We start from the raw sequence: 23,290 nt of genomic DNA on the forward strand, positions 1-23,290 counted from the left end.
CCGCAGCCAGAGAAAGGGAGATGGTGCTAATAACGTTAAACTACACCATGGGAAATAAAAAATAGGCTAGGAAACTATTCTCATCTGAATGCCACAGGTTTTCTGCTCTGGGAATCTTATTTCCTCATCATTGATCAGTTCTGGTCATACCTTTACCTGTGCAGACACCACCTCTTTTAGCCTGTCTACAGAACACTGCACCTGGTCCAAGCACTTTCTTCTACTGTCCATGTCTTCTTTACTCTTCCAAAAGAGACTGCAGAGCTATACTTGGGGAAATCGTTAAGAGTCAGGCAGAACCGGTGCAAGGGGAGGGCAACGAAGAGGCTCAGAATACGTTATGTCAGTGTTACAAAACCGTGAGCCTTGTAACACTCCGTATACTTCCTGCATTTGCTTCCCCTTTCTCATTCCCTAAAATGTGTCCTTTGGGCATCTTCTGCACCCCAAGAGCTCCCAAGCTGAGAAGAGAGAAAATGTTTTGAACTCTTTCTCTTCAAATCTGAAGAATCAACTATTCACAGTCAAGTTGAGGCGATCAAGTCTCCTTCTCTGTCACTCACGCTCCATTTGTACCCAAGACCATATCACCGTCTGGGATGCCCACCCCATCACTCTCCTTTCATACTTAGTGTAGATTAGAGCCCAGCCAATGCTCATCCTTGTGATAAAAGTACTCTTGTGTGCTAGCATCCTTGCCTGCAGGATACAACCTTTCTTATAACAGAAAATGTTTGCTTCTTCCATTTTTTTTCAGACATTATTTCCTTAGGGTTGTGGGAGATGGTGTGTCATCACTCCCTGCCCTTTTCTGTTCCAAACATCATGAGTCCATGGTAGAACTTCTATAGGAAAAGATAGGGCTGTTTGTCTCTGTCATTCTTCCCTTGTGAAATATTTTCTTAGACCACATTGTCGCTATTACAAAGTGAGAAAGCTTTGAAATAACATCACCGGGGAAGAAGGGACAGGACCGTGGGGTTTGGGGGAGTGTGGATGTGCATTCAGGTGGCAATAGGGCTGAAAAACATCCCTGAGGATCTAAGAATGCACCATCCCTTCAGACCTGTGAGCGAGCCCACACAGGAGAGCAAGAGTTGTTCACAAGTTATTTGATTGTTTTGATGGATTTAAGCCTAGAAATGCAAAAAGGTTGTTTGTTTGTTTTTTCAAACATGTAACTCTGGGCTTTTAAAAAAAATGGTTTGCATTATTTAGCAGAATCTGTTTTTCTCTTCATATCATAAAAGGCCAATTTCCAGAGACACAGGAAAAAAAAATCCAAGTCCAATCTCCCTCACCCTCGTGCCATGTGTTTAGTGAGACTTTACTTGGGGTTTCAGTAAAGGCAGGAAATGCTGTGGGAATAACAATAACAGATACTTCTTTGGAACTGGAACCCAGCTGGTGGTTAGGCCCGGTAAGTGTCCATGATCCATTTATAGTTGACCAAACCAGTAAATTCTATGAAGTTAGTAGGGACTTTAATATGCAAACAAATTACCTTTTGAAAATTGACTTTTGCAAATGCATGAAACATTCTAGATGGTTGAGAAAGAATAGAGCGATCATGATAAATGGATGCAAAGTGAGGCCATCCCAATGTGCCTTTTGTATGGAAGCTCAGCTTTTCTTCTTCCAGAGAGACATCAGGGCCCTGAGTTATTTACAGCCACAGTATCCCTTAAACTATATTCTGTATGATTTGTGTGTTTACTGTGATTTTGCCCACAGAACTTGTCTTCAGTTCTGTTAAAAATGAGAATCTATCTCATTTTAAATGCTGCTAATATGTATAAGTCTCCTTCTTTGTCTCTCATGCCTGCATAGTGTTTATTCTAAAATATCTAATAGAAAACCCGAACATTATCCCATTTTGACAAATGTCCACCTCTAGTCCCATACATGTCAAATTTCGCTAAAATCTCAGATTTACTATTCAAATGCAAAGGAGGAGAAAACAATTTAGTGATGAATTAACAACCCCAGATGGCTTTATAAACACCTGAAAGAAAGTTCAGTGTGAAATGAAATGGCAGCATGATGACAAGGTTTTTGTTTAATGACCGGTTCCTCGTGGGGATTAAAAACTTTTTAAACATATTTCATTGGAAGGGAGGGAAATATGGAATTCGGGGTTCCTGAGAGTGTACCTCAGGCTTCAGTTCCTCCACAGTGACATTTTGGGGACAACCGGGTCCACCCAAAGGTCTGTCAAAAAATAATAGTAAGAGGATGGTGAGTCGAGTTGACTGATTGGCTTATTAAACCCTGTAGTGGATTATAAGGGATACCAAAGAATGACCAAGGATCCACAAAACAGAATTGTCCATTTTTTAATAGTTTAGCAGTGGGAAATGCTCAGAGACAAGAAAATAAGTGGAATGACCCCATAAGTTCTCTTTAGTTCTAATAAACATGACTGCAATCACGAGCATTTGGGGAAACAAGTCGGCAGTGTGGAGGAGTGTGTGGGGCTTCGTCATCTAGGACAAAGGTAGGAAAAGTTTGCATCTCTGGTGGTGAGATCCCACATCTGTGGACTGTGGAAGGAGAACATATCCCTTTGGGCCAAAATGAATGCGCTCACTCCCCCAGGTAGGGCAGGGCTATGAAAATTCAGCAAATGTGTGCGTGGCCTAAGGGGAGATGAAAACCCTCTTGAGGGTTTGGAGCTCGGCAACTCTAGAACTGAGGGTGAGTGAGGGCTCCATGTGCAGTTGTGTCTCAGGTGGAAATTCAGATGCGTGTCTGACATGGGTCCTTCCTTTCCCCTTCTTTCTTCTTATTCTGAAGAGTGAATTTCTAGTTTGGTGCTGTCTGCCCAACCATTTTTTTGCCTGTAGTAACAGGATTGTGTTTGATATCAAAGGAGTTTGTTAAATTGTTGCTTTTATAATTCACTTTCGGTGTCAAATGAGGTCATCCAATTTCCTTTCTGCGCATTTGCAATAAGCAGCATAAAAATCAAACAAAAACAACCAGGAGACTCGGAGAAAGATGGCTGAGCAGATAACGAGACCTGTTTATTATAGTGGAGGAGGCAGTGTGGAAAATTTGTTAAGTCCCGTGAAGGTGAAATATCTATCATGGGATGCGTGGCTTTCCCGAAAAGGGTCCTCAGAGTTTTTGTTATGGTCCCCGTCACAGTGTGCACAAAATACTTACAGAATCACCTTTGGAAAAGGGACTCAACTTCAAGTTCTCCCCAGTAAGTGCCACTCATGTGAACTTGTGCCGTTGCCATCCATTGAATGGTTTTGGTGTTGGGAGGGAAAAGTTTCTTAGACTCCAGGACAGTGGGGTAGCCTCTAGGTCCTCAGCCCTTCCATAGCTTGGCCAAATACCAGTTCTTCCTCTGTAGAGCTGACAGAATTGCTAGCAGCCTTCTGCTATTTCAGTATCAATTATCTTTCCCTCTGTTTATATATTATGAAAAGCAAAAAATCGTGACACTTTGTCCAGAGTCCATTTTCAAGCCCTGTCTGCCTCCACCCCCACCCTCCCACCCGGCTTGGTCCCACACACTTAGCTTAGACACACATGGTGTTAAAACCAGTGTTAAAACCAGTGTGAGTTCTGGCTCCAATCAAACCGGTTTTTGTAACAAACCCAGTCTTCCACGCTTCATAACAGACCTGCTTTTCTCTGGCCTCTGCTAAGATTCCGGGCTCTGATGTGCCACGCCTTCTCATTTCCCTTGTTTCAGGGATGGGCAGGAGATAACTTTTTTAAGAACTACTTTAATGCCAACAAATATGGTACATTGGCCAAGAGCAACATCTGGTGTTGATCCTTCTCACTCTACGCCATTTTCCAAATCCTTTTCTTCATTTAGGAAGTAGAGCCACTCCTTTTTATTTCCAGCACAACAAAGAGTTGACGATGAGACCAGGCCAGAGATGGGGGTTTCCTTTGGAATATTTTTCACAGGCTAACAATAAGTTAGAAGTTTCCAGGCAACTCAGAAACATTCTTGGACCATAATTCCGTGTGTTGTGCTTGTTATCTCAAAGGAGTTGCAATGCTCTTATCAGCAGACAGTGAAAGCCAGAGGCATCTGAATTGTACCACACTTTGTAGAGGATCATGGAGGAGACAAAGATGTGCTCAGGGCAAATGTGGGAGAGATTTCTAGATGATTCTACCAGGAGAGGAGATTATCAAGAGGAAACATGCAAGGAAACACTAGGGCCAGGCATTCAGAGTTTTTGTTATGGAGGCAGTTACTGTGGGGACACAGGAGGCAGGCAGCTCATCTTTGGAAAGGGCACACACCTTTCTGTGACTGCAAGTAAGTGTACCTGCCCATCGCTAATTGTCATCAGCCATCGCTTTGTCCCTTAAATGATTTTTCAGTGTATCTGGGAATGCTCTGGCCTCTAAGAAAAGTCTGTTGGGAGCTGGAAGGTTAATGTGAGCAGGAAGATGAACAGGTTACTCTGGCATAATCCAAGCCAACTGGACAACCATGGGCAAGCACAGGTACCTCCCCCAGCCACAGCCCCTCCAGCTTGCTGTGACCACACATCCTAGCCCAGTTCCTTCTTCTGATCTCAGCAGACCAAAACCCCAGAATAGAAAACCTGGGGCCTCTTATCCTTGAGTCATAGGAAGATTTGTCTGAGATCTAAGACACTGTGGATTTTTATTTAATGATGTGTTTGTTTTAATTCATCTAAGTAATACATTAAAATTTTTCATTGGAAAAGCAATTCAAATTATAAAGCCAACATTCACCTTAACCTCCTTCCTTCAATATCAGTTTCCTCCCCAGAGGTGATCATTGGGACTGGTTAGCTATGTTGTGATGAGTTTCATGTTGACATGAAATCTCTTTGTAGAGAGAATCTTGAGCCATCAAGAACTCAGATACAGTTTGCAGGATTTCAATTAGATATAAGGAACTGTTGCTTCAGTGCAAGGGCTGCGTTTTGGTCAGGGAAATCCTTGCCTAATGACAGGCAGATGGACTAGATGTCCTCTGAAACCCAGCCAGGTCACTGTGGGACTCAGAGGTGTGCTCCACTCCAGGGCAAGCCTCTGAAACAGCCTCCTCTTTGGCTTTTCATCCAGTTCTTGCTGCAGTTTGTGCTTTTGTCAGCACTGCTCCTGTGAGTAGCTTGATTTTCTCAGCATCTACAAGGTTTTTGCAAAGAAAGGGAAGTCTGTGTGTTCTCTGGGGTTGGGAGTTACCAACTCAATTTCGGGAAGGGCACCAAACTCTCGGTCACACCAAGTAAGTTCTTCTTTCTGGCTAATTATTCTTCCCAAGAAGCCTGTCTTCCATCTCGCAGAAGCTGTCAAAACACAGGTGGTGTTTTCTTTGCTTGGTTTGTGTTGGGTGGTTCGTGATACCAGTTGGAAAACAAGGTTATTAATGCACCTATTCCCTGGGGCATCATACTTGACTTTTAATATCCACGTAGTCTCTCCCTGAGAAAATATGCGCTCTTCTATGAGGAGGAATGTCCAGGGAAAGTAGGCAGGAATTAGATGAAAATAGACAAAGGCCTGCAGGAATAACAAACAAAATGGGATCCCAGGAGATGGAGCCGTAGCCACTTTGAGTGAATTTCCCAGGAGGTGCTTCTGCCAAGGCCCATTCTTTCAAGGAAAATTATGGCAAATGGAATAGGACTGGGAAGTTGCTAGTTATTAGTATTCATTGCACGTTCTAACCTAATTACAAGGAGATTGTTTTGGCCATCGCAGTCATTTCAGGTTTTGTTTTCCTGCTTGCCTCCTCCACCTCCACCTGCCTTCCTAGAGGCCCCAGTCAAGGTTATTGCAATAGCACTGAACACTGTGTAACACCAATACAGGGAAGTTCACCTTTGGGGACGGGACCACGCTCACTGTGAAGCCAAGTAAGTCACGCTCTTCTTTGGCTGGGCCTTTAGGGGCAATCAATCAAATCATTAGTTTGAAAAATACTTTAATCCTGTGCATCTGCTTGGGCTTTTTATTAATGTTCTTTCCCCAGGCCAAAGAGAGTTGGTTCTTTTCTCTGCTTTAAAATGAGATGTGTGTGCTCACACACTTGTGCGTGTGCTCGCTCCTGCTCTTGCTCATGGTGAGGGGCTCTCTGGAGCATATTTTTCAAGGAAATAGAGAGACAAGTTGTAACTGAGCCAAAGAGAATGTCAGGAAGACCCTCCAGAGGGGACTCTGTACCCAATATCCTCGTTAGGCTTCCCTCCAGGCTACCTGCCCGGATGGGATACACTTTGGTTCTGTCTGATGGTATAGCGCAGGAAATTCCTCAGCTTCTCTCTGTAATCAATTCCAAAATTTAACAACCCCTCTTCCAGAAAGTACTTTCTTATGTATAGCTTTGACGTCCCACCCTGACTTCTGCTGCAATTTAAATCTCTGAAAAGAACCACTAGGACTTTGGAATCTAGCTTAAGAACAAAATTTCTGCCCTGGAATGAGACTCAGGGTCTAGTACCCCTGTAGCACCCAGGAGATGACCTGTGCCCCCTCTGGCTGTTTGAGCCCAAATGATTACAGATTAGGCTTTGGGGACAGGGAACTTGAAATTCAAGTCCTGGCTCCACCACTTTTAGCTGTGTGATGTTGGGCAAATTACTTAACCTCTCTGGACCCTCAACCTCCCCATCCATAAAATGATTAAAAAAAAAAACCTACCTACTTTGTTCAGTTATTATAAGGAGCCAATGAAATAATATAGCTAAAGTATTTAGCATACTGGCCAAAACATTGAAAGAACTCATTAAACCCTAGCTATTAATAATAATGATAAACATCATCTCCCACACAGAGTGGAGCTTTTTTCTGTCTCGCCCCTCAGGCTCTTCTGTCAAGGCTCTGTCATGCATCAGGAGAAGAGCTGGCGTCGGGGGGAGGGTGGAGAATGTCAGGCTGTTCTATGAAATTCTTCACCTGGGATTTGAAAGTGTCTAAGTGAAATAGAAAGAATCCTGGCTAATTTAAATACAAAATCATCCAAGTGTCAGAGGGAGGAGGGAGGTGTCTGCGTGGCTGGAGCTCCTGAGGCTACACACACACCTTTGGAGCTGGACACAGCTCAGGGCGCTGCGGGAGGAGAGCATGTGCGACCCCTCCCCGGAGGACCCCAGCCTGACTCCCCCAAAGCGCCCTTCCGCTGATGGCTCCCCCGTGGAGGGGCAGGGACAGAGAGGGGATGGACGCTTCACAGGGAAGGGCAACTTGTCCGGAAATTGTCCTTCTACTCTCCTCGGTAGTGACGGTGCCCAAAATAGCCCCTAAAGGAAACTCTCGGGCCCAGCGACAGAGGGTGTGTGGAGTCTATGGAGGCGCATGGGGCAGTTGCTGTTGAAGGAAAGAAGTGGAGAACGAGGTGGGAATTGAGTCCCAGGTCTGAATCTGGGAAAAGACGCATTTACCACGAGCTGCAGGGCCGTGTTCTCAGCGCCGCCAAGACTCAGACTGCAGGACAGGCTAATACTGCAGGAAGAAGGGAGTTAGGTTAGTGGTAAAAACCTTCCTAATAGGTTTTTGAACAGTGAAAATGAGCTGTCAGGAGTAGTTGCCAGAGCACTTTCTCTAGAGGGTTTTTGAAAGGAGATAGACACCCTCCTATCAGAGGTGATTGAAGTGCAGCCTGCCTGGAGGCAGGAGGAGAAAGAGAGCACCTCTAAGCCTCTTGCCAGCCCCCGGAGCCTCTCTCTGTGAAAATCTCCGGCTCATTAATGCAGAGCTGCCTCCTTCGGGAAAAGGGGGTTCCTGGGTTAAGTTTTGGAACCTTTGCTTGGTGTGTCCCAAACTCCCTTTGTTCTCAGGACTGGGCAGGACAAACAGGCTGGCTTTTTCATCCTAAAGCCAAAGACACAGGTTCTGGGTCCTGGGTCGTCTGTCACGTAGAGATGGGTAGGGTTTGGGAGCCAGGGGGAGCTCTTGGGGGTTTTTGCAAAGCCCAGCATTACTGTGGGAATAACTATGGCCAGAATTTGATCTTCGGTCCTGGGACCAGATTGTCAGTGCAGCCCTGTAAGTACAGTCAGGTGGGAGAGCAAATGGGCCCAGTGCTCAGCGTGGGAGTGACCGAGAGGGCCTGAGTCCCAGGTCCGCTCTGACCTCAGGAGCGGAGTTGAAAAGGGAGATAGAAAGGGAGTGATGGACACAAGTGAAGGACAGTGAGAAGTGTCCTTGCTCACTAGGGAGGAAAACACTGGTCTGAGTGAATAAGCCGGAGGAAATTCACTGGAGGTTTCCTCCTCAGGAGGGCTTGGGCGGAGGGAGCTGAGGTGGCAGGTTTTTGATGCTGATATAATCACTGTGTGCAAGGACAAGGCTTCTCCTTTATCTTTGGGAAGGGGACAAAGCTGCTTGTCAAGCCAAGTAAGTGGTCTATAATTTGAATTGTGCACTGAATACAATTATTTCCATGAGAAATTCCTGTTCTCTTTTCCACCGGGAACTCCCTGGGTCAGAAGGATATGAGACGGGCTGAGCAGACCTAGGCCCAGTACCTCGTCATCTTCCTCATCCTTAAAGGAGCCCTCAGATGAGTGGAGGGGTAGAAACCCACAGGAGCCATCCAAAGCCCAGCCTTAGGCTCTGTCCTCTCTTTCTCTCTCTCAAACTTCCAATAAGTAAAACCAGCAGATGGCAAGTCTTCCTCGGGATGGCAGGAGGTGGCGATAGAATCACCCCATTTCACAGACTTAGAAACAGAGGCCTGTGGAGGCCATTGACTAATGTCACTCCAGCAGGAACTCAGGGACCCGGAGAGTGTCTCCTGCAGTGCCCAGGGCTAAGTTTGGCATTAGGGAAACTCCTCAACATGGTAGGTTTTCACCATACAAGGTCTCTAGCTGGGTCGGTTTTCTGAACCCTGAGGTGCCACTCTGCCCAGGAAGCCAGCTCTTGGCTCACATCATCCTTGGCGTCATGAAAGGAGAAAAATTAGAAGAGAAAGGGGGGAAGGCTTATATCTCATATCATGCAGTTACCTCATTTTGTAGCAAGATTGTTTCCCCCTGAGCAGTTTGTCTTCATTTAGCAGCTGTCTTCTCTGGGGAAGCCATTTTGTAGAGGTGTTTGTCACAGTGTGACAAGTGACAACTGGGGGAGATTGAATTTTGGAGCAGGGACCCAGGTTGTGGTCACCCCAGGTAAGCCTCCTTCCCTGGACCCTCACCCACCCTTCATTTCAAACCCGTGTGCCAAGGATTGCTAGCTGAGACCATGAGAAATACATTTGAAAGGAAGCCATTTCCCTGAACAGCAATACCCAGAGCCATTAAGCAAAAATGAGAGATCAGTTTGATGTTAAATAGAAACATTTTTGGATAAATAGGAATTCTCATTATTCTCTATCAGTCCCCTGTGTAAGTACCTTATTCCCCTTATAAGGAAAAAAGTTACAATAAGAAGTATAGCCATGATTCATGCTGTGGTGTGGGAGAGATCTGCTGTGGATTTGGGGGGGAGGATTAGAAATGTGTGCAGCAAGATTGGATGTGTTTTTGACAGGATATGTAACACAGTGTGAATTATAACCAGGGAGGAAAGCTTATCTTCGGACGGGGAACTGAGTTATCTGTGAAGCCCAGTAAGTATAAAAGTGTATCCCTGGATTAAGCAATGTCTGTGGATTAAGGGTTGATTTAGACCCAATTGTACACCATATGAAGAATGTTTTAAAGGGTGAATGAGCGTCAAATAGAAGGAGGAAAAAAGTCTCCCTGGCAAGAATCTGGCATTTCAGTGCAAAATGGTCCATGCAAGGGATGTTTTCTGGGATTTGTTCCCAGAAAACATGAGGTGGGATCATGTTTGTGACTGATGACTTGGGGTACTGGTAAGAATCTGTAGCCCTGGATTTGTGCATAATCATTGACAAGGTTTCTCATTCCTTAACAAGCCCTCCAAGGCACTATTCTCCTTTGCTAACATTATGTCAATTTCTAGAAGGAATCTTGTAAATAATGATCATGGACCAAAGTAACTGTGTTCAGTCTCTCTCAAAGCCTGAAAAATCACCTTCTTTTTTTTTTTAAGTTTCTTCATGAGTACCATGGGATACTTTCTGTTTCTGAGACTTAGGCCCAAAATTCATACTACAAAGCCCCATGGAGCAAAGAGGAGCTTTAAAATCATCTTTTTGCCTGCCTCCATTTATAAGGGAAAACAAGGCCCAGGGAATACATTGGTCGTGGCCCCACGGCCTGGCTGTGACTGAGCCAGGATCAGAACTGAAGTCCCCAGTTTGCTGAATTTGTCTCTGTCATTCATTCTCCAGGAAGTTTGAGGGGCCCTTAGGACTCCTCTGACAAATGGGCTTGTGTACCTACTCTATGCCAGACTCGGGGTTCAGACCAGGGGCCCCTGGAGGAACAAACTCAGTGTGATATTGGCCCGGAGAACTTACATTCTAGAGGTGGACCCCATTTGTTCCTGGGCCTGATCCCTCTTGGCTGTGACCTTTTTATACCATCCTTACTACCTTAGAAAATATTAAAATTGATTTTTGATTGCAGTTTTAAAGTCCCTTAGCAGCTAAATCAACATAGATGCTACTTTAGTCATGAAAAAGGAAATGGCTCAAAAGTGAAGTGGAAAACTAGCCATCTCCCTGATGATTATTTGATCGTTATAAAATGATTTTGTCAATATCAAGCTAGTGGCCACATTAAATGGATGACACCAGCTCTGTGCCTCATTTACATTCTGCAGACTCAATCTGAGAAAGAGTCAAGGATAAGGGAAATTTCCTGGTGGCGTAACCCAATGATGTTAAGAGTGGAGTAGAAATATCCCTTGTCTGGACTTTGTGATTCTTCTTGGATAGAAAGACTAAACTCTGGGTTGGCATCTAAAATCAGAGAGCATTTACTATACATGTCTACTGAAAGCATACATTTGGGGTTTAGAACTCTAGAGTAGAAAGTGAAAAGCAAACATTCCTTAGGAGAAGTGACATTGTAAAGACAAATATTGATTTCATATTTATAGGCAGTTTGGTTACTCCAGATCAAACCCTAACTGACAATGGAACAGTCCTATTTCATAAAGTCATTGCCAGCTCCATCCTCTGTGCTCTGCCATCCTGGCCTGTTTGATCTGGTTTTTGCTATTGGGCATATCACAGTGTTTCTTCTGGATCAGACTGGAAACTGACCTTTGGATCCGGGACCCAGCTGACTGTTGTACCTGGTAGGCCACCACAGTTAAATGCTATTTGCACTAATTTATTCATCTAAAAATGTCTACTGTACATGTATGTAACTCAATGGCCCGGGGTTGAAGGTAGGGGAGAGATTCCACAATGAACACTTAAAAGTAAAAAGAGACTTCCAAAGACCAAAGAGAAAGAGAAGCTTGTTTGCTAAGTTTGGGATAAGAGTTGATGAAAAAGAGTAGAGAAGCAGCTAGCCTAACCTAGAAGAATTGCTGGATATTAGGAACCACTACAGGGAACCTCTGTTTCTCATAATATTTTTATTAGAACCAGACAAAATGCTCTAAGATACTTTTACCAGGAACTATATTAAATCAGGCCTAGTTGGCCAGCTACTTTTCTAGCCTTTTCTAGTTTATTTCTACATAAGTTGTTAAAACACAAAGGTGCCTATCTAGGATATTGAAATGAAGCTCTATTTCTATAGCTCTCTGGTGCCCTTCCAGCAAGACATTCCTGTAACACACTGCTTATCATTTCTACAAGTAAGAACAAGTAAGCCCCTTGCCCTCCAAACTGCATAAGTATTATAATTACTTGGCTTAGACTGAAGTCACCTCTATTTTATTTCTCATAACTGTGTTCATTTGTTGAAATTTGTTTAAATCCAAGCTGTGTGGGCGTCTAACTGTTGGCACTGAGGCTTCCTTTCTCTTGAAATTGTCAGCAAAATATTTTGCCCATAAATAATGTTTCATCTAGACTTGCAAATGACAGCCAACACTGTGGCCTCTCTTTTTTTTTTTTTTTTCCTCTTTCACTTTGCTAAAGGAAATATGCAAGCAGAAAGCAAAGAAAAACCAAAATGTACAGTTTCATTGTGGGGCTGGAAGGAGGGTATCTATGTGGGTTAAAGTACATTTGGTTATATAATGTAGGTACTTTGACAGTATGTAGAGATCTTGTTAGCACATACACGCAGAATAGAGCTAACTCGTTATTGTGGTTCAGAATGTCATTAAGAGAAGCTCAGGTCTTGATGTCAAGTACAGCACAGATCCAAGCACAGACCCTGGAAGAGACGCTTCTAGATAGCCCAGGAACTAAAAGTAGAATAAGGATTTTTCTCACAGTCAAGTCCACCTGAGGAGAATTTTCATTTATAATTAAAACAAGGAAAAGGTAAAGAGCTTTACTTGCATTGTATTTCAAATATTGTGTATATGGAGCACAGAAGACACACGAATGAACCCAAGCAGAAAACGAAAGAAAAGAAATCGATAAAACCACTGAAGAAAATCAGTTGCCCTTATCTTGCCTGTCTCTGATAATGAATGTGCTTTCTTGGCTCATTCCTCACTTTGGTTCTTGAATTTTCTAAGGAAATAGCAAAGAACTAGTGGAGTTCGGTTAAGCATCTCTAGAAAACACACCTCCCCCTTTTAGGAAGTCACAGGAGACTTTTTGTAATGATCATCAACATGGTGTACAATTATAACAGACTTTACTTTGGATCTGGAACCAAACTCAGTGTAAAGCCAAGTAAGTTATAGTTGTCTACAAGAAAAATGTATTAGCCTAAACTCCTCTTAACAGTTTATATGTGTTTTGAGATTTTTTATTTTTTGCATTTTGGGTTCCTATGCATAATATTTCTTCATTCCTTGTTCATATGTCTCTTAAATATAAGCTATAGTAAATAAATCCCATGATTCAGGAAATATTTCTTGGGATGGTACCCTATATAAGAAAAATTCCCAAATTCAAATATTGCTACTTTCTCTAGTTGGTAAGAGAACACTGGGATATAATTTAAAGTATTTATGAATGTCCAGGATTTCAGAGAGGAGATATGACAAATTGAAAGTATATGTATTTTTAAAAGGTGAAAAGAATTAGGTAGTTTTGACAGTAATCTAATTGTTATCATTTATTGAACACTAACTATGTATGAAGTTCTGTGTAAATGCCTCTCATGCTTTAGTTCATTTAACCTTCCCAACAACCTTCTAAGATAGAAATTATCATCCCTGCGTTCTTAGGTGAGGAAGCAATGTGAAAAGTGAAGTAAAGGGGCTAAAATAGTTGCCCAGGGGCTGATAGCACAGAGGGGTCCAGCTGAGACAGACCTGCTTGTCCCCACGCTCTAGACCACAGTCTTGCTGAGCTTTGTGTAGGAAGATGTAGCATTGTGGGTATGATAACTACAAGCTCATCTTTGGAGCAGGAACCATACTCACCGTAAGACCAAGTAAGTAAGAAGGGAAAAATCAGAATAATTTTCAAACAAAGTGGTGGGTACAAGCAATTTCACCTGGGAAGTGCAATAGTCAGTAAGTAAATTCCACGTAGCTGTTCCAGTCTGTATGAGGCCATAACCTTCCCTCTCACTTGTCTCCCAGGCCTCCCCTTCTACCCCCAGCACAGCTCACCATCTCATGCACACCTTCACAACAATAGATTTGTGAAAGCACAGGTTTCATGGTCTGAAAAAACCAAGCTAGCAGACTGAAATTATCTCAGTTCCCTAAAAAAAGTGAAAGAGGGCATCACTGGACTCTATTAAGATGAGCTATAACTCTCCAAATATTTGAAGAACAACCATTCAACAAGAGAAGGGGTTAGTACAGAAGGCCATCTCAGAACAGGTGGGAGAGTTGGGGACGTGTCAGCCTCCTGTAGAAACTTTCTGACCAGGAGGACAGTCCCGCAGCGGCACGGCAGCTTCTCTCTTCTTCCTTGGAGATCTTCACGGTGGTTCTTAAGGCTCCTCATCGAATGCTATAGAAGGGACTTCTATGCCATTTTAAATCTGGACTGAATCATCTCTGGGCTCCCTTTCAACTCTCCATGTTAAGATCCTATGACTCAAACCTCGAGAATGAAAAGGTGAGCTCAGACCTGTTTCTTCCTTTGTTATTATATTGATAGCCAAGAAATAGGTCATCAAATTATTCATGAACTAAATCCTATTTGGGATTTTTATGCCTAGACGATGGTAAGGAATGATTTCCTAATGCAATAAATGCCAAAATAAAGGAGGAGATCAGGAAGTAAAAAAGAAAGAGGAGAGAAAGATGATGCTTGGAGGAAGAACCAGAGGTCAAATGAGGGAAATGGAGTGACTCTGTAGAGGACAGATCTAGTCTATCAAAGTTTTCACGAGTTCGGCTTTGGAAAGGGGGCCAAACATACTGTCAATCCAAGTAAGAGAGCGGCCTTTTATTCTGGGAAATAGGACCAGGACGCAAAGTTCCTTCCAATTTAAACACTCTCAAAAGGACGAGTAATTGCTTTCTGATGGGAGGGGCCTCTGAGGTGGGGAAACTATTGTTACCACAGACCATTTGTCCCCAGAGATAGCCTCTGGGGGCCGCCTCTGATAGCTTAGCCTCCCCGCCACACCAGACAGGACTGAGAGTCTCTTTAAGAGGATGGAGATAAATTTTCAAGCCAGTCCTCCAAGGCAGAGGAGAGAGGATGGGAGCTAGGACCGGGTTCATGTAAAGGGGGCGGACACTGTGTCTATAGTGGCGCAGGAGCAGGGAGGCTTTCCTTTGGAAAAGGAACTCAGCTAACTGTATGGCCTGGTAAGTGGGTAAATTTCTACTCCAGGAAAACATTATTATGAAGAAACTGAAAAGGGAGGTGAATGAATTCCTTTTTGCCTTATTACTAAGAGAATTTTTGTGCTGGCCCTCCCAGAGGATCCTCTTTCCTAGCTAGAGTGGGTGATGAAGAGGAAGGTCAAGATGGCCTCAGATCCCTTTTAGGGAGTTGAGAGTTCCAGAGAAGTTCATCCTCACCAAAGGCAAAGGAGAAGGGCAGCCCCACTAGAGCATATGAGGTACCCCAAAACACCTGCTCCAGTCCATACCCAGCTCTTGGGGAGGAACAGGGTCCTCAGGCATTTGAGAGGGCAGGTTTACAATGTTTATTTTTCTTGAGTCCTGTGATTCTTGGCTCTCCCCCTGTCTTTTTAAGAATGACTTCACCCTCATACTCTCTAACTTTCCCGGAGTCTTCTCATGCGCTTCCTTAGCACTAGCCTCACCAGTGCATGGGCTCTAGAACAGCTGGAGGGTCTGAAACTTGGACTATGGAGAGGAAAGCTGATGTAAAGAGCACAGCTGCTAGGGAGATTTGGATGGATCCAGGATTAAAACATCCTTCCTCTCTTTGGGGCCTTCCCTGGCCACTAAATTGACTATGGAGACCGTAGCAGGAGGCAGGCCTGTGTGTGAGTGTGTTCACCAACATTTCCACTCTGGATGCATGAACAACCTGAAGTTGCCCAGTGCACATAGGGCCTCCTGTTCTCAGCTTCCTTTGTGGGTTAAAAATGGTCAAATGAAATTGTCAAATGAACCGCTGGGTGAGGTTGTGGTTGAGAGCTATCTTCACTCATAAATCTAGTCCAGCAACCAGAGCAAAGAAGTAAGCAAATATATGACAGATTAGCCCCAAATGCACATTCTATTTGCAGAGCATTGCAGCCTCTAGAATGGCTCCAGCACCAAGAGACAGGATTACCCTAAACATCATAACCCCTCCACCTTGTCAAGGCCACTGAAAATGGCATTTGTCAGTGTGACCTCCTTGGTCCCTGTGGCTTTTTGCTGAGCCTCAAATCACCGTGTGACCAACTTTGCAGGGGGCAAAGCCACCTTTGGAGGAGGAACCAGGGTGTTAGTCAAGCCAAGTGAGTACTGGGGTTGAACCACAGTTCTGTTTCCAGCATTCAAGCAAGAGCTCCTCGTCACCTTTCAATTGAGTGTGCGATGCTGGTCCAAATGAATCTGTCTCAAACTTGCATTAAAAATATTTAGTGTTGCTCTTACGCATAAGCACATAGGTATGTAGAAATTCAGTGGAGATAAAGGATATTGCTATCTTGATATTTTCTAGGGCCTTTCTTCTTAAGGAAAACAGTTAAGGTACTTTCCTTATTTCTTCACATCTCTTATCTGATTGTCGCAGGAGGCAGAGGAAGGTGGAAAGGGGTCATTCTCTCTTTTCAGAATGGTTAAATGATTTGAGCTTGGTCACAATAGCAGGGCAAGGACCCACGTTTTCAAAGCTTCAATATATTACTGTCCGCACTGGGCTGCAGCCTCCATAACCATCATTCTGATTTATCTCCTCTGGCCCTCATTTTTCCCAATTAATGCAACTGAGTTATTGGGAACTCTTATCTCCTGGCTCACAGAAAGTGTGTGAGGATTAAAAAGACGTTGCTCTGAGAAAGAGTTGAGCTAGAGGTTGGTTTGTTTGTTCAGAGGAGAGGGAGAAAAAAGTATTGTTTTTGTTGTTGATGATATTGTCTTTCTCACTGGGAAAGAGAATGGGGGGGTGGGGAGGGTGCTCAAAAGATAAAGTGATGAGATCAATACACAGACGTGTGCAAAATAAATCATGAAGGCATTCCACCCGGAGGCAAGGACCTTGTGGACTCGGCTGCACCACATGCCCGCCACGGCCATGGGGAGCCTCCTATGCACTTAATTCACCTATGACAAAGGTGACCATTCCAACCCTGCCTAGCTCGAAGGGTTTTATGACTCAAATGAGATCAAATATGTGAAGTCTCTTTGAAAAATAGAGGCGGTCAGATGATTCATGATTTTTTGAAAGTCAAACTTTATGAAAAATTTCATTGGAAATTGAAGATGAGCCATCCTCATGCATTTAGCTATGGCAAAAAAAAAAAAAAAAAAAAAAGGTTGAATTTGAATAGAGGGTGACCCTTTCTCATTTTGAGGAGACAGGCCATAAGCATTGATGACCAGGACTGTCCCTGGAGGTTGTCTAACCCTGAGATCTCCTGAGAGAGAAATGTGTGTGGTTGGCAGCTTACGGTAAATTGGTTCTGAGGTTCTGGCCATTGCAAAGAGTGTGTAAGTTTAACACTTTTCTTGATTTACCCGTAATAGTGCTTTGCATTGAATTGGGTTTCAATCAAGTGAGAGAACCTGAGAGAATTCCTGTGCCTAAAATGAAGCCCGCTTTGGTTTTTGTAGTGAAATAGATCACTGTGGGGATTTCAGGTGCCCAGAAGCTGGTTTTTGGAAGGGGGACCATGTTAAAGGTGAACTTTAGTAAGTATTGCCATGAATTCTGATTTTGATTATTTATTGAGACAAGTAACAAGCTTTTTGGAAATCTAAATGGACTGACAACCAGCCTCAACTTATTCAGATTTAATGGGGACCAGAGCACTCTCCATGTCCTCCCCACCCTAACTGTGAGAGTTCATTCTGCTAGGCATGGTTGGCATTGCTCGCCAACTTAATAGGGCGGCAGAATGAAAGAAGTCTCCCCACCCCAGTGACCAGCTCCAACAGCACAGCCCATCTGAGATGCCAACACCTTCCCTTTCGGTGGGGTCCTCTCACAACCCTGATGCCCTCAGTGGGCAGGGCCACTGTTTCCCATTACCTACATAGCATCCCAGAGCCACTTTGGAACAACCACTTTCTCTTTCCTAACCGATCACTGCAGGGGGAGGTGCAGCAAGTTTGCTTTATAGAACTAAATCTAGTACTTTGGCAGAGAGGCATGATTTGACTGACCATCACTGATGCTGGGTGATTTTGAACCAGGCTTTGTTCCTCCAGGTCCTCAATTTGCTTATCTGTGAAAAAAAAAAAAAGCCAATGATGATTAATTCCCCCATGGCTGGACCTCACTTCACATAGCACCTCTTCAGAGAGATTTCTCTGCCCAAACAGCCACCGAACACAGCTACTACTTAGTTATTCTCTATCTTATTACCCAGCCTGATTTTAACTCATGCATTTTCATCACTTGACATTATATTATCTATGTTTTTTGCTTATGTGTGCCGCCCTCTAGACTATATGAGGACAGAGACAGTGTCCAAGCAGCTCTCTGCTGCATCCTCCATGTCCAGGGGTATCCCCCATGTCCAGACCATGCCTTCCACAGGGAAATTTTCAGTGATTAGTGAATAGAAGACCTGCCACCATCCAAAGCCTCACTAAGTAGCAGAAGTTTGTTATTGCAAACCGAAACACTGAAAGCCCACTGAGTTCCTTGCCAAGGGCAAAGGCAGAACATAAGTTTCCATTGTTTATAGTTGCATCTGAGGCTGAGCGAGTGAGTGGTGCCTGAGGTATTTGCAGGGCCTCATTTCACTGTGCCTACCAAGCAGGATATGCATTGATCTTTGGGAAGGGAACCACCGTGTCAGTGAGTCCCAGTAAGTACCTGGTTATTATTAATTATACCGCTGTACTTGTCCTATTCTTATTCTTTTGCTCACAGAGTACTAGTGATTTCGTGATGAAAAGCCATTAAAACAAAATGAAAAAATAGTTGCTGTTCCCCATCCCTAATGCTCCAACCATATCCCATGTTCTACTCCATGCTCACAAAATGTTTTTAAATACATTAAAGTGATAGAGAAAAGAAAGATTACCACAGGGATCAGGACCATTTGCTAGACACAAGTAAATGAGATGGTGTACACGTGTTGATTCCTAAGTAAAAATGGGGATCAGAGCTGATATCCTTTGTTCTAGGAAAACAGGATTATTTGGTGAAATTTTGCAAATCTTTTTGAAAGAAAGTTTTGTCTAGAGAGCTGTCTTGACAGTTGCCTCTGTCAGAGTTGTCTGGAAAATATCACTGGGCTCTTCTCAAGCTTTCCCTACATCGCTGCTAGTGTGCCCTAAAAAAGAGGCTTAATTCCATGGCTTAGTCTTTATTCCAGTAATAAAAAGGGGGAATCCCATCCAAAGCTCCCGGGAGGGAGGAGAGATGCATGCTAATCACATTAATCTATTACCAAGGTAGCTCAGGCGTTGTTGTCAGGCCGCACAGTGCTGTGATTTATAACACATTCGTCTCTGGGAGTGGGACAAGATTATCAGCAAAACCCCGTAAGTAGGCAATATGTCACTAAAAAAGGAGGCTTAATGTGGCCACTGAGGCCCATTGAACTTACTGCAGTATTTGTGGGGCCCAAGTGTCAAGAAATTAATGGTTTATGCAGACTTAAGTATATTCTGACGTAGAAAGAAATGTTAAAGTAACAGCAGAGAGGATAGAAAGATCTAGCTGTGGAGAAAAGTAGTCATGGAGTTGAACCAAGAGTAACAGACAGAAGCAGCCCAGTCGGGGAGCTGCTCCTAAAGAAAAAGGCTGAAAGTTCACCTGAGTACTCCCGGTTCTTCTAAGCCTGGTTTCAGTAGAGCATCTGGGCCACCGTTTCTTCATGAATAAAATTAAAATATCCAGTATTGCTCATAAGCTATTTTCTTCAAGATAAAATAAGCTGATGGCTGTGAACATATTTTATAAATTATGAAGTGTTATACAATGTAAAATATTGTTATTTGTATTTAGATGACAATTTAAAAACTAGGTCAGCGAGTCTAATTCTTTCAGCAAGAAGAGAATATGTAGGTTCCTAGTAAAAGTTATTTTCGTGGATCAGGACATAGACACTGGCAAAAGACGCTCTCTTTTACTGAAGGGTAATGACTTGAAGGCTACCCAAATGAAAAGGCAGGAGAAGGGGAGCCATTTTGTAAAGGCTTGCTTTACAGTGTGAATTCTGGGGGTTTCCAAAAGCTAACCTTCGGGACTGGAACAAAACTCCAAGTCATGCCTAGTAAGTCTAAATTCCTTGGTCTCTCTTCTCCCTGTGTTATCGCCTCTCACACTGTAACATCTGGAGCACATAATGAGATGCAGGAGGTCTTTTCTGACCATTTTCAGAAGACTTCAATAGATTGTAGAGAGATCCTCCATCTGTCCCTTAACGTTCTAAAGTACTGTTGGATCCAAGTTGTGTTTTTTCTTACTAGGAAGGAAAGCCAAGACATTACTAGTGAGGGTAGTGGAAACAGTCGATTTGCAAAGGATAAGAACTAAAAAGAAGACAGGTGGTGTTTTTTCACCAACATGAGGTACATTGGGTGTCCTTTAATCAAAGGGACTCTGCTCTGGGGGCAGGAAGGACTCGGGGAACAAGGTGACTTACCACTGAGCCACTTGCAAAAGCAGTTGATGAGGGGGGCAGGAGCTGTCGCTCATAATGATCTGGAAGCTATTCCATGAAGTTTCAGATTGATTGAAGTTAAAATTAGGGGTGACACTATGACAGGAATCTAAAAACTGATAACTGTAATGGAAACAAAAGAAGGACCAGATGCATTTGTTAGGTAAATAGAGTAGAAAATCATGGGTCCAATGGGATAGACCCAGGCGTGTGAGTAGATGGAGACTTCTTTTTAAGTGTGGCACAAGAAATCACGTTATTGAGTCAAATGGCCTGTGTGTTGTGTGTAATGTTGAAAGACAGCTAAGATGTTATCCCACTTTGTAGGTGAAAGGGTCGTATCTCTTGGTCTCTGATGAGAAGGATGTGTGGGTTTGTGGGTGTTTTTGGTTGACTGAAAATCACTGTGGGAATAACAGAGGATATGCGCTGACATTCGGGAGTGGGACCAGACTGCTGGTCAGGCCTGGTAAGTAGGGTATTGGCAGAATAATGGAAAGATTAAGGATAAAATAACTTGTTTCTTGTCACAAGAAACAATCGTGTGTAATGGAAAACAAGCTGGGATTTGGGTATCACAGTTCCTGGAGTTTTATATCTGCTTCTAGCAAAGAATTAACCCCAATAGGGCTGCAGTCTCACTCTGGAAGGGACAAGAAGATGGATTCTTTTTCTCTTTGTTCTCCTAAGATTTATCTGTCCTATACTAAAAAGTCTGCCGCATCTAGAATATTGATATAATTGTTAGCAGTGCTGGTTCTGCCTGCTTCACCTCAGATTACTTGTTCTTCACTTGTAAAATAAGATTAAAAAAAAATCTAAGTTCACAGCACTAAGTAGTGGCCCACATGAAGTATGGTAATATAAGTAGTTTGTTAACCTGCTTGGCATGTAATAGCTTCCCCATAAATTATGATTTTCCTTCCCCTTCCCTAAGTAGATCAGAATTTGGAAAGTCCAACCGAGTAGGCCATTTTTGTATGGGGGTTTGCTACAGTGTGAGCTTATACAACAAGCTTAACTTTGGAAAGGGGACTTTGCTTCTAGTCTCTCCAGGTAAATATTGACAACACCCCCCCCCACACACCTTGTTTACCCCGTATCTGGGTTAAGGCTTCTACATGTGCTTGCCGTGTTTTACCCTTCTGACGCCATCCTGGTTTTATCATCATTGTCGTATCAGCTGGCCTATAAACTTACGTTTCAGTCTTGTTAGGGGACTTTTTAAAATGAAAATAATTAACAAATAGGCTGGAAATAACAGCAGAACTAACTTTCTAGATCAGACTAGAGTAGAGATTAACACCCAGATGATTAGGACAAACCTGCTTTCTCCAGAAGCAGTCTGGCTTCCTATGTGAAGCCTCTCTTCCCAGGCAGCCCCATTCCGCTTTACCCTCTGACCCAGATCGGAATCTCGGCCACTCTGTGACACCTACGGCTGCAGAAAACTTTTATCACTGAGAAGATCTGCCCATTAGAACTGAAAGATCCTTGAGAGCAAAGACTCTTATTGCATCCTGTGAAGTAGCTAAAATGATCTTTTATCAAGTAAGAACTTGCTAAACTCCTGTTTAATTGAAATCAAGCACCCAAAGAAATCAAGTGTTCAGGCCAAAGGGAAGAAGAGAATAAAATAAATGACACAGTGACTCAGTGTGTAGTGGAGAGAGGAAAACATTAGATGGGGAATCAAATAGACCTGTGTTTCAGTCTCTGCTATCAACTCCCAGTGCAACTCAGAGCACGGTTGGCCGCCAGTCTCAGGCTTCCCCTCAGTAAATGGGGGTGCAGGTCTGTTTTTCCTTTTTGGCCCCCCAGCACCAACAACCTATGAATGCATTCCATCAGGGGTGGGGAAGAGTGTTTCTCATATGAATAAGTCAAATGCAAAAGATGTTATTTTTGTCACTTGTATCTTAATTATAATACACTATAATCTAGTGCTGAAGTATTAAGAATTGTAGCACCCAGATAAATGCGTGAGGATATTAGAAAACTGTACAAGCACTTTTTCTTGGGGTAGAATTTAACAAAGATTTTTACTAAGATTTTAACTAAGATTTTTCCCAAGATGTGAGGCTGACAGAAGCTCTGTCCAACATTAGAGTTTTTAGCACTAGAATTGAGCTAAATGGAACGTGATAGAGGAAAAAAGCTAGAAGGGTAGAAAATTGCACGGCCGTGATCTAATAGGCCATCGATTCAGAGATGCACTGGGGGAGGACATCAAGGTCATTTTATCCACACCCCCAATAAACCATATCCAATTCACTCCAGAGATTGTTCAAGAAAAGTCAGTGATGTACAGAGAAAGGAGTCCAAGATTTCTGGCTTCAGTCTAGAGTTCTACATCTGAGTTGGTCCCTGGCTGTGTGACACTGAACAACTCTCTGTCCCACCATGCCCCAGACTCTTCAGTGTGAGGTGAGAGTGTCAGGGCACTTAAAATCTGTGGCTCTGAGATTTCAGTCCTATCCCACCCTAGGGTAGTTATGACTAGAAAATATGGGCTGTTAATGGCTATCTCATAAACCCTAAGGAAATAATGTTATTAGTCAGTTTTGTAGCTTACATGGAAATGCTTAACCACCTTCTCAGTGCCTGTGTTGTGTGTGTACAATGCTAGGTGTGTGTCATGGATGTTGTTTATCCTCAGACAACTCTATGCGGAAGGGGACAGTGTCCCTCCTTTATAAAAGAGAAACTTAGGCTCATAAAAGGCATCATCTAAGATCCCAGGATTAATAAGTAGAAGGGTCTAAATTCAAATCACTGCCTGTCTGATCTCAAAGCCTTGATCTTTCTATGCATTATGTCACAGACCCTTACTTAGAAGTGAGAGACCATACCAATCGCAGTGAGTAAAGAGAAGCCTGGAATTTACCTTGACTATTCTTAGATAGTGCCATGACTTAGAGGTGGAACTTTGGGAAATCTTGACATGAATACCCCAAATCTGAAGGATTCTCTTCCTTTTTTAATGAGGAAACAAGTAGTACATGGAGCTCTTGGGAGCATTTATCCCAATGAAGATAGGAAGGAGTTGCTGACAACAGCAGTTCCCATCCCTCGCTATTTCTTGAATTCTCCCCAGGCAGGCATCACCAGTGACTAATCTGCAAGTG

General features: G+C 43.3%; 1 protein-coding gene across 1 annotated transcript in view; it reads left to right on the plus strand.

The window, feature by feature from the left end:
* LOC119238894 (T cell receptor alpha chain MC.7.G5-like) overlaps positions 1-23,290 on the plus strand; it is a 252,268-nt gene that overhangs the window by 212,114 nt on the left and 16,864 nt on the right. The gene's annotated exons all lie outside the window — the stretch shown is intronic.

Source organism: Talpa occidentalis, unplaced genomic scaffold, assembly GCF_014898055.3.
Source record: "Talpa occidentalis isolate TD23 unplaced genomic scaffold, MPIMG_talOcc4v2.1 talOcc4.11, whole genome shotgun sequence".
NCBI classification, from domain to species: domain Eukaryota; kingdom Metazoa; phylum Chordata; class Mammalia; order Eulipotyphla; family Talpidae; genus Talpa; species Talpa occidentalis.